General features: G+C 47.0%; 1 long non-coding RNA gene across 1 annotated transcript; it reads right to left on the bottom strand.

Moving 5' to 3' along the window:
* Window positions 1-9869: 9869 nt before the first annotated feature.
* LOC118936939 lies at window positions 9870-10611 on the bottom strand. Its single transcript, XR_005034365.1, has 3 exons — window positions 10282-10611; window positions 10077-10091; window positions 9870-9986 (listed from the first exon to the last, which is right to left on the bottom strand). It is a non-coding gene; the product is annotated as an uncharacterized LOC118936939 (long non-coding RNA).
* Between the last annotated feature and the right edge of the window lie 874 nt (window positions 10612-11485).

Raw genomic sequence — 11485 nt, 5'->3', positions numbered from 1 at the left:
TCCCCCCCCTACACACACTACTGTTCCCCCCCCCACACACACTACTGTCCCCCCCTACACACACTACTGTTCCCCCCTACACACACTACTGTCCCCCCCTACACACACTACTGTTCAACAGCTTTCTCTGGCTCTGACACACACACACACACACACACACACACGTCAGTTCTACCACTATACAACGTGTCAGTTCTACCACTATACAACGTGTTAGTTCTACCACTATACAACGTGTTAGTTCTACCACTATACAACGTGTCAGTTCTACCACTATACAACGTGTCAGTTCTACCACTATACAACGTGTTAGTTCTACCACTATACAACGTGTCAGTTCTACCACTATACAACGTGTCAGTTCTACCACTATACAACGTGTCAGTTCTACCACTATACAACGTGTTAGTTCTACCACTATACAACGTGTCAGTTCTACCACTATACAACGTGTCAGTTCTACCACTATACAACGTGTCAGTTCTACCACTATACAACGTGTCGTGTTAGTTCTACCACTATACAACGTGTCGTGTTAGTTCTACCACTATACAACGTGTCAGTTCTACCACTATACAACGTGTCAGTTCTACCACTATACAACGTGTCAGTTCTACCACTATACAACGTGTCAGTTCTACCACTATACAACGTGTTAGTTCTACCACTATACAACGTGTCAGTTCTACCACTATACAACGTGTCGTGTTAGTTCTACCACTATACAACGTGTTAGTTCTACCACTATACAACGTGTTAGTTCTACCACTATACAACGTGTTAGTTCTACCACTATACAACGTGTCAGTTCTACCACTATACAACGTGTCAGTTCTACCACTATACAACGTGTTAGTTCTACCACTATACAACGTGTCAGTTCTACCACTATACAACGTGTTAGTTCTACCACTATACAACGTGTTAGTTCTACCACTATACAACGTGTCAGTTCTACCACTATACAACGTGTTAGTTCTACCACTATACAACGTGTCAGTACTACCACTATACAACGTGTCAGTTCTACCACTATACAACGTGTCGTGTTAGTTCTACCACTATACAACGTGTTAGTTCTACCACTATACAACGTGTCAGTTCTACCACTATACAACGTGTCAGTTCTACCACTATACAACGTGTCAGTTCTACCACTATACAACGTGTCAGTTCTACCACTATACAACGTGTCAGTTCTACCACTATACAACGTGTTAGTTCTACCACTATACAACGTGTCAGTTCTACCACTATACAACGTGTTAGTTCTACCACTATACAACGTGTTAGTTCTACCACTATACAACGTGTCGTGTTAGTTCTACCACCATACAACGTGTTAGTTCTACCACTATACAACGTGTCGTGTTAGTTCTACCACTATACAACGTGTCGTGTTAGTTCTACCACTATACAACGTGTCGTGTTAGTTCTACCACTATACAACGTGTTAGTTCTACCACTATACAACGTGTTAGTTCTACCACTATACAACGTGTCAGTTCTACCACTATACAACGTGTCAGTTCTACCACTATACAACGTGTTAGTTCTACCACTATACAACGTGTTAGTTCTACCACTATACAACGTGTCAGTTCTACCACTATACAACGTGTTGTTAGTCCTACCACTATACAACGTGTTAGTTCTACCACTATACAACGTGTTAGTTCTACCACTATACAACGTGTTAGTTCTACCACTATACAACGTGTCAGTTCTACCACTATACAACGTGTCAGTTCTACCACTATACAACGTGTCGTGTTAGTTCTACCACTATACAACGTGTCGTGTTAGTTCTACCACTATACAACGTGTCGTGTTAGTTCTACCACTATACAACGTGTCGTGTTAGTTCTACCACTATACAACGTGTTAGTTCTACCACTATACAACGTGTCAGTTCTACCACTATACAACGTGTTAGTTCTACCACTATACAACGTGTTAGTTCTACCACTATACAACGTGTTAGTTCTACCACTACAGAGGTGACTGAAGACAGACAACAGAAAACACACACAACTACAAAAACTAAACCTCTGGATAAAAAAAAAACTTCTAATAAACAAAAATATAAAAACGCAACATGTAAAGTGAAATAAAAGACCCCAGAAAATTAACATACGCACAAAAAGATTGTTACTCTGACGTTTTGTGCCGACATTTGTTGACATCCTTGTTAGTGAACATTTCTCCTTTGCCCAGATATATCGATCCACCTGACAGGTGTGGCATATCAAGAAAGCTGATTTAAACAGCATGATCATTCCACAGGTGCACCTTGTGCTGGGGGGGGGGGGGGGGGGGGGGGAACAATAAAAAGGCAACTCTAAAAAAAATTTGCAGTTTTGTCACACAACACACAATTGCCACAGATGTCTCATGTTTTGGGGGAGCATTGAAATTGACTTTGCTGACTTGCAGGAATGTCTGCCGGAGCTGTTGCCCGGATAATCGAATGTTCATTTCTCTACCATAAGCCGCATCCTAACATTGTTTTAGAGAATTTGCCAACTACGTCCCACTGGCCTCACAACCGCTCATCACGTGTTTGGCATCGTGTGTGGGCGAGTGATTTGCTGAACAGGGAGCCCCACGGTGGAGGTGGAGTTATGGTATGGTGGTTGCTGATGTCAACGTTGTGAACAGGGGGCCCCACGGTGGAGGTGGGGTTATGGTATGGTGTTTGCTGATGTCAACGTTGTGAACAGAGGGCCCCACGGTGGAGGTGGGGTTATGGTGTTTGCTGATGTCAACGTTGTGAACAGAGGGCCCCACGGTGGAGGTGGGGTTATGGTGTTTGCTGATGTCAACGTTGTGAACAGAGGGCCCCACGGTGGAGGTGGAGTTATGGTATGGTGTTTGCTGATGTCAACGTTGTGAACAGGGGGCCCCACGGTGGAGGTGGGGTTATGGTGTTTACTGATGTCAACGTTGTGAACAGGGGGCCCCACGGTGGAGGTGGGGTTATGGTGTTTGTTGATGTCAACGTTGTGAACAGGGGGCCCCACGGTGGAGGTGGGGTTATGGTGCTTGTTGATGTCAACGTTGTGAACAGAGGGCCCCACGGTGGAGGTGGAGTTATGGTATGGTGTTTGCTGATGTCAACGTTGTGAACAGAGGGCCCCACGGTGGAGGTGGGGTTATGGTATGGTGGTTACTGATGTCAACGTTGTGAACAGGGGGCCCCACGGTGGAGGTGGGGTTATGGTGTTTGCTGATGTCAACGTTGTGAACAGGGGGCCCCACGGTGGAGGTGGGGTTATGGTGTTTGCTGATGTCAACGTTGTGAACAGGGGGCCCCACGGTGGAGGTGGGGTTATGGTGTTTGTTGATGTCAACGTTGTGAACAGGGGGCCCCATGGTGGAGGTGGAGTTATGGTGTTGTCAACGTTGTGAACAGGGGGCCCCACGGTGGAGGTGGAGTTATGGTATGGGGGCAGGCGTAAGCTACGGACAACGGACACAATTGCATTTTATCGATGGCAATTTGAATGCACAGAGATACCCGTGACGAGATCCCGAGGCTCATTGTGAGGCCAATTTGTTTATTTTTACGGTATCTGTGACCAACAGATTCATATCTGTATTCCCAGAGTCATGTGAAATCCATAGATTAGGACCTAATTCATATATTTATTGCAATTTAAACTGCTTTCCTTCTATGAAACTGTAACTCTGTAAAAATCTATTAAATTGTTGCGTGTTTCATTTATATATTTTTTTGTGTTCGGTATAAATATCAAACTACAAAACTAAACAGTGGATAAAAAAAAAAAAACGAAATAAACGAAGTAACATTGTAGTAGATTATTAGACGTGCTACAAAACAGCTTGTTCATGAAGGAGCTTGAACAACATTTTTTTTAAACAATTAAATCAATTACATTTCCACGGTGAATCTTTTAAAAGAAGATAATAATAATAATAATAATAACAGATAATCAAAGATATATCATGTGTGTGGACAGACGGATGTCTGTAAAAATCTAAAAATGTCTCTTGCTCGGTAATCAAACGGTCTGAAGAAATAACTATCGACACGGTGAAGGACTCTTTATGGGATCGTCAATATTTCTGATGGGGGGGGGTTTAATGGGTCTAATGGGTTTAATGGGTCTAATGGGTTTAATGGGTCTAATGGGTTTAATGGGTCTAATGGGTTTAATGGGTCTAATGGGTTTAATGGTGGGGTTTAATGGGTCTAATGGGTTTAATGGTGGGGTTTAATGGGTCTAATGGGTTTAATGGTGGGGTTTAATGGGTCTAATGGGTTTAATGGTGGGGTTTAATGGGTCTAATGGGTTTAATGGGTCTAATGGGTTTAATGGGTCTAATGGGTTTAATGGTGGGGTTTAATGGGTCTAATGGGTTTAATGGTGGGGTTTAATGGGTCTAATGGGTTTAATGGTGGGGTTGAATGGGTCTAATGGGTTTAATGGGTCTAATGGGTTTAATGGGTCTAATGGGTTTAATGGGTCTAATGGGTTTAATGGGTCTAATGGGTTTAATGGTGGGGTTTAATGGGTCTAATGGGTTTAATGGGTCTAATGGGTTTAATGGTGGGGTTTAATGGGTCTAATGGGTTTAATGGGTCTGTAGATCCTGTTTGACGTGTCTGAACGAGTGATCAGTTGATAAAGGAGACAAACTCTGTGTGGGTTTTTATTACATTTAAAACGCTGATTTAAAAAATAAAATCTTATTTCAAACTTCTCTTGAATGATTACGTTTTTTATTTTTTTAAACACAGATTTAAAAAAATGTTTTTATTTATTTAATGTCAAACATAGTCTGTCGTGGGAAATATTGTATTAAATATTAATTAATTAAATATTATAGCAAAATGAAGACGGCTTTTAACAGATAAAAAATTATAGAAATTCCAATCTGAAATCTCTCTAAACACCTTGAAATGCCATTCAGATTATTTTCTCTTTGATTCGATATGAAGTAAATATCTTCCTGGTGTGAGGATCCTCTGTTATCTGTGTTGCCCAGGGCCACACGAGGTGGAACTGTCCCTACCCATACTACCACACAGCGTGTTTAAACAGGCACCCCCCCCCCCCCCCACACACACACGCCTCCTCCCGCACCTAACCACCCACACACACACACGCCTCCTCCCTGCACCTATCCTCCCACACACATGCCTCCACCCTGCACCTAACCGCCCACACACACACACGCCTCCTCCCTGCACCTATCCTCCCACACACACACACACACGCCTCCACCCTGCACCTATCCGCCCACACACACGTACAAAGCCCCCTACCTAAGCTTCCAGCAACCCCACTCCCCCTCCATAAACACACACAACTACCAACCACGTCCCCTATCCTAATCTCATCACACCAATCCAATGCCCGACACACACACAGACACACACAGGTCTGACAAACCCCTTGCTTGCTGGTGAGTGTTTCCAGTCAAATGACAGTTAGGAAGCAGGTTCTGTTTCTGCTGGGGAGAAACGGGAGGTGGTTGGATTAAAACCAGGTGAGAGAGAGAGAGAGAGAGAGAGGGAGAGAGGGAACAAGAGAGAGAACGAGAGAGAGAGAGGGAACAAGAGAGAGAACGAGAGAGAGAGAGGGAACAAGAGAGAGAACGAGAGAGAGAGGGAGGGAACGAGAGAGAGAGAGAACGAGACAGAGCGAGGGAGAGCGAACGAGAGAGAGAGAGGGAGAGCGAACGAGAGAGAGAGAGGGAGAGCGAACGTGAGAGAGAGGGGGAGAGCGAACGAGAGAGAGAGAGAGGGAGAGCGAACGAGAGAGAGAGAGAGAGGGAGAGCGAACGAGAGAGAGAGAGGGAGAGCGAACGAGAGAGAGAGAGAGAGGGAGAGCGAACGAGAGAGAGAGGGAGAGCGAACGAGAGAGAGAGAGAGAGAGAGAGAGAGAGAGAGAGGGATGAAAAGATAGAAAGGGATAAGTGAAACCTGGGTGTAGGAAAAGGGGAAACAAGGAAAGGGGCAGAGCTGTAGGAAGGGTAAAGTTTTGAGAGGCAGGATAGGAGAGGAGATAAGCCCAGGACCCAACACCCTGCCTGGGTCCAAACTAGGCCTCTAGCCCCTACTACTACCAGAGAACCAGAGGAGAGAGGAGAGGACCCACCCTGCCGGGGTCCAAACTAGGCCTCTAGCCCCCTACTACTACCAGAGAACCAGAGGAGAGGACCCAACACCCTGCCGGAGTCCAAACTAGGCCTCTAGCCCCTCCTACTACCAGAGAACCAGAGGAGAGGACCCAACACCCTGCCGGGGTCCAAATTAGGCCTCTAGCCCCTACTACTACCAGAGAACCAGAGGAGAGAGGAGAGGACCCACCCTGCCGGGGTCCAAACTAGGCCTCTAGCCCCCTACTACTACCAGAGAACCAGAGGAGAGGACCCAACACCCTGCCGGAGTCCAAACTAGGCCTCTAGCCCCTCCTACTACCAGAGAACCAGAGGAGAAGACCCAACACCCTGCCGGGGTCCAAACTAGGCCTCTAGCCCCTACTACTACCAGAGAACCAGAGGAGAGAGGACCCAACACCCTGCCGGGGTCCAAACTAGGCCTCTAGCCCCTACTACTACCAGAGAACCAGAGGAGAGAGGAGAGGACCCAACACCCTGCCGTGGTCCAAACTAGGCCTCTAGCCCCCTACTACTACCAGAGGAGAGGACCAACACCCTGCCGGAGTCCAAACTAGGCCTCTAGCCCCTACTACTACCAGAGAACAAGAGGAGAGAGGAGAGGACCCAACACCCTGCCGTGGTCCAAACTCTACTACTACCAGAGAACCAGAGGAGAGAGAAGATGTCTTACCTTTCTCCCCTGTAAGTGAGTGAAGAGAAACATTTTCCCCCCCAAAACGCTCGCAGGAAGACGAGACACAGATCCGCTCGCCCACCCCGACAGACGCGGGCAGACGCGGCCTTTAAGCCTCAAACAAAGTTTGGTGTGCACAGGACCAAGACCAAGGGGACAACAAGAGGGTGAGAGAAAGAGGAGGGAGAATAGAGGAGAGAAAAGGAGAGAGTCTGAACCCCCCCCCCCCCCCCCCCAGTGACTGCTGGGGTTTTATTATCCAGTTCCATCTGGCTGCTGCTGGAAGAGACAGACACACCCGGGTTCTCCGATTGGGCTGTGTGTGTGTGTGTGTGTGTGTGTGTGTGTGTGTGTGTGTGTGTGTGTGTGTGTGTGTGTGTGAGACAATGAGAAGTTCGTCCTTCGTCGGACTCTGAGTACAAATAGAATACTGAAGCGACTGGGCCTTTTCATCTCCACCTCCCCCCCGCCTCCCCCCTTACCCCTCCACCTCCTCCCCCTTACCCCTCCACCCCCCTTACCCCTCCACCTCCTCCCCCTTACCCCTCCACCCCCTTACCCCTCCACCTCCTCCCCCCGCCTCCCCCCTTACCCCTCCACCTCCTCCCCCTTACCCCTCCACCTCCTCCCCCTTACCCCTCCACCCCCTTACCCCTCCCCCCTCTACACCTCCCCCCCGCCTCCCCCTTACCCCTCCACCTCCTCCCCCCTTACCCCTCCGCCGCCTCCCCCCTCACCCCGCCTCCCCCCTGTCCTTGTTCCTGCCCAAACACCAAACTACAAGACAGTGGACTGGCAGAACCACTGTGTGTGTGTGTGTGTGTGTGTGTGTGTGTGTGTGTAACATGTTTTCACAGAGCGACTAATAGTATTTAAATGCTTAAAAGTCTCACAGCAAAAAAAACACTAAATCAACCTTCACTATACTCACTGTGGAGACCTCTGTCTATATTCAGACCTCATTCACTATACTCACTGTGGAGACCACTGTCTATATTCAGACCTCATTCACTATACTCACTGTGGAGACCTCTGTCTATATTCAGACCTCATTCACTATACTCACTGTGGAGACCTCTGTCTATATTCAGACCTCATTCACTATACTCAGTGTGGAGACCTCTGTCTATATTCAAACCTCATTCACTATACTCACTGTGGAGAACTCAGTCCTCCTCCTCTCTGTCTATATTCAGACCTCATTCACTATACTCACTGTGGAGACCTCTGTCTATATTCAGACCTCATTCACTATACTCACTGGGGAGACCTCAGTCTATATTCAGACCTCATTCACTATACTCACTGTGGAGACCTCAGTCCTCCTCCTCTCTGTCTATATTCAGACCTCATTCACTATACTCACTGTGGAGACCTCTGTCTATATTCAGACCTCATTCACTATACTCACTGTGGAGACCTCAGTCCTCCTCCTCTCTGTCTATATTCAGACCTCATTCACTATACTCACTGTGGAGACCTCTGTCTATATTCAGACCTCATTCACTATACTCACTGTGGAGACCTCTGTCTATATTCAGACCTCATTCACTATACTCACTGTGGAGACCTCTGTCTATATTCAGACCTCATTCACTATACTCACTGTGGAGACCTCTGTCTATATTCAGACCTCATTCACTTTACTCACTGTGGAGACCTCAGTCCTCCTCCTCTCTGTCTATATTCAGACCTCATTCACTATACTCACTGTGGAGACCTCAGTCCTCCTCCTCTCTGTCTATATTCAGACCTCATTCACTATACTCACTGTGGAGACCTCTGTCTATATTAAGACCTCATTCACTATACTCACTGTGGAGACCTCAGTCCTCCTCCTCTCTGTCTATATTCAGACCTCATTCACTATACTCACTGTGGAGACCTCTGTCTATATTCAGACCTCATTCACTATACTCACTGTGGAGACCTCTGTCTATATTCAGACCTCATTCACTATACTCACTGTGGAGACCTCTGTCTATATTAAGACCTCATTCACTATACTCACTGTGGATACCTCTGTCTATATTCAGACCTCATTCACTATACTCACTGTGGAGACCTCTGTCTATATTCAGACCTCATTCACTATACTCACTGTGGAGACCTCAGTCCTCCTCCTCTCTGTCTATATTCAGACCTCATTCACTATACTCACTGTGGAGACCTCTGTCTATATTCAGACCTCATTCACTATACTCACTGTGGAGACCTCAGTCCTCCTCCTCTCTGTCTATATTCAGACCTCATTCACTATACTCACTGTGGAGACCTCTGTCTATATTCAGACCTCATTCACTATACTCACTGTGGAGACCTCAGTCCTCCTCCTCTCTGTCTATATTCAGACCTCATTCACTATACTCACTGTGGAGACCTCAGTCCTCCTCCTCTCTGTCTATATTCAGACCTCATTCACTATACTCACTGTGGAGACCTCTGTCTATATTCAGACCTCATTCACTATACTCACTGTGGAGACCTCAGTCCTCCTCCTCTCTGTCTATATTCAGACCTCATTCACTATACTCACTGTGGAGACCTCTGTCTATATTCAGACCTCATTCACTATACTCACTGTGGAGACCTCAGTCCTCCTCCTCTCTGTCTATATTCAGACCTCATTCACTATACTCACTGTGGAGACCTCAGTCCTCCTCCTCTCTGTCTATATTCAGACCTCATTCACTATACTCACTGTGGAGACCTCTGTCTATATTCAGACCTCATTCACTATACTCACTGTGGAGACCTCAGTCCTCCTCCTCACTCAGTCCTCCTCCTCTCTGTCTATATTCAGACCTCATTCACTATACTCACTGTGGAGACCTGTCTATATTCAGACCTCATTCACTATACTCACTGTGGAGACCTCAGTCCTCCTCCTCTCTGTCTATATTCAGACCTCATTCACTAAACTCACTGTGGAGACCTCTGTCTATATTCAGACCTCATTCACTATACTCACTGTGGAGACCTCAGTCCTCCTCCTCTCTGCCTATATTCAGACCTCATTCACTATACTCACTGTGGAGACCTCAGTCCTCCTCCTCTCTGCCTATATTCAGACCTCATTCACTATACTCACTGTGGAGACCTCAGTCCTCCTCCTCTCTGTCTATATTCAGACCTCATTCACTATACTCACTGTGGAGACCTCAATCTATATTCAGACCTCATTCACTATACTCACTGTGGAGACCTCTATCTATATTCAGACCTCATTCACTATACTCACTGTGGAAACCTCAGTCCTCCTCCTCTGTCTATATTCAGACCTCATTCACTAAACTCACTGTGGAGACCTCTGAATATAGACAGAGAGGAGGAGGACAGACATTCACTATACTCACTGTGGAGACCTCTGTCTATATTCAGACCTCATTCACTATTCTCACTGTGGAGACCTCTGTCTATATTCAGACCTCATTCACTATACTCACTGTGGAGACCTCTGTCTATATTCAGACCTCATTCACTATACTCACTGTGGAGACCTCAGTCCTCCTCCTCTCTGTCTATATTCAGACCTCATTCACTATACTCACTGTGGAGACCTCTGTCTATATTCAGACCTCATTCACTATACTCACTGTGGAGACCTCTGTCTATATTCAGACCTCATTCACTATACTCACTGTGGAGACCTCTGTCTATATTCAGACCTCATTCACTATACTCACTGTGGAGACCTCTGTCTATATTCAGACCTCATTCACTATACTCACTGTGGAGACCTCTGGCTAGCCTGTCTATATTCAGACCCCGCTCCCTTTACTCTGGCTAGCCGTTCTATATTCAGACCCCGCCCCCTTTACTCTGGCTAGCAGTTCTATATTCAGACCCCGCCCCCTTTACTCTGGCTAGCCGTTCTATATTCAGACCCCGCCCCCTTTCCTCTGGCTAGCCGTTTTATATTCAGACCTCGCCCCCTTTCCTCTGGCTAGCCGTTCTATATTCAGACCCCGCCCCCTTTACTCTGGCTAGCCGTTCTATATTCAGACCCCGCCCCCTTTTCTCTGGCTAGCTGTTCTATATTCAGACCCCGCCCCCTTTCCTCTGGCTAGCAGTTCTATATTCAGACCCCGCCCCCTTTACTCTGGCTGGCCGTTCTATATTCAGACTCCACCCCCTTTCCTCTGGCTAGCCTGTCTAGCCTGCCCCTTTCCTGTTGCCTTTCCACTCCCAAAACGTAGCTACAGCCTTCTCCTCCCCCCCCCCGTGACCCCCGTGTGCAGACATGAGGTCAAGCTCCAGAGATCACAGGGGGTGGGGGTAAGATCAGCCCAAACATACAGCACCATACCAGCTCTTGAACCTCTCCCTCCACCCTGTGTGTGTGTGTGTGTGTGTGTGTGTGTGTGTGTGTGTGTGTGTGTGTGTGTGTGTGTGTGTGTGTGTGTGTGTGTGTGTGTGTGTGGTGTGTGTGTGTGTGGTGTGTGTGTGTGTGTGGTGTGTGTGTGTGTGTGTGGTGTGTGTGTGTGTGCGTGTGTGTGTGTGTGTGTGTGTGTGTGGTGTGTGCAGGGGCACTCTTGCAGAAACCTCAGCCCAGGGAAATTCAAATGAGGGAGTAACAGAGTGAGAACAAGAGAAAGAGAGAGAGAATGGGAGAGAGAGAGAATGGGAGAGAGAGAGAATGGGAGAGAGAGAATGGGA

The sequence above is a fragment of the Oncorhynchus mykiss genome, chromosome 10, assembly GCF_013265735.2.
Source record: "Oncorhynchus mykiss isolate Arlee chromosome 10, USDA_OmykA_1.1, whole genome shotgun sequence".
NCBI classification, from domain to species: Eukaryota; Metazoa; Chordata; class Actinopteri; order Salmoniformes; family Salmonidae; genus Oncorhynchus; species Oncorhynchus mykiss.
Note: the sequence above shows the minus strand (reverse complement) of the source record. Positions and strands in the feature narration are given on the sequence as shown.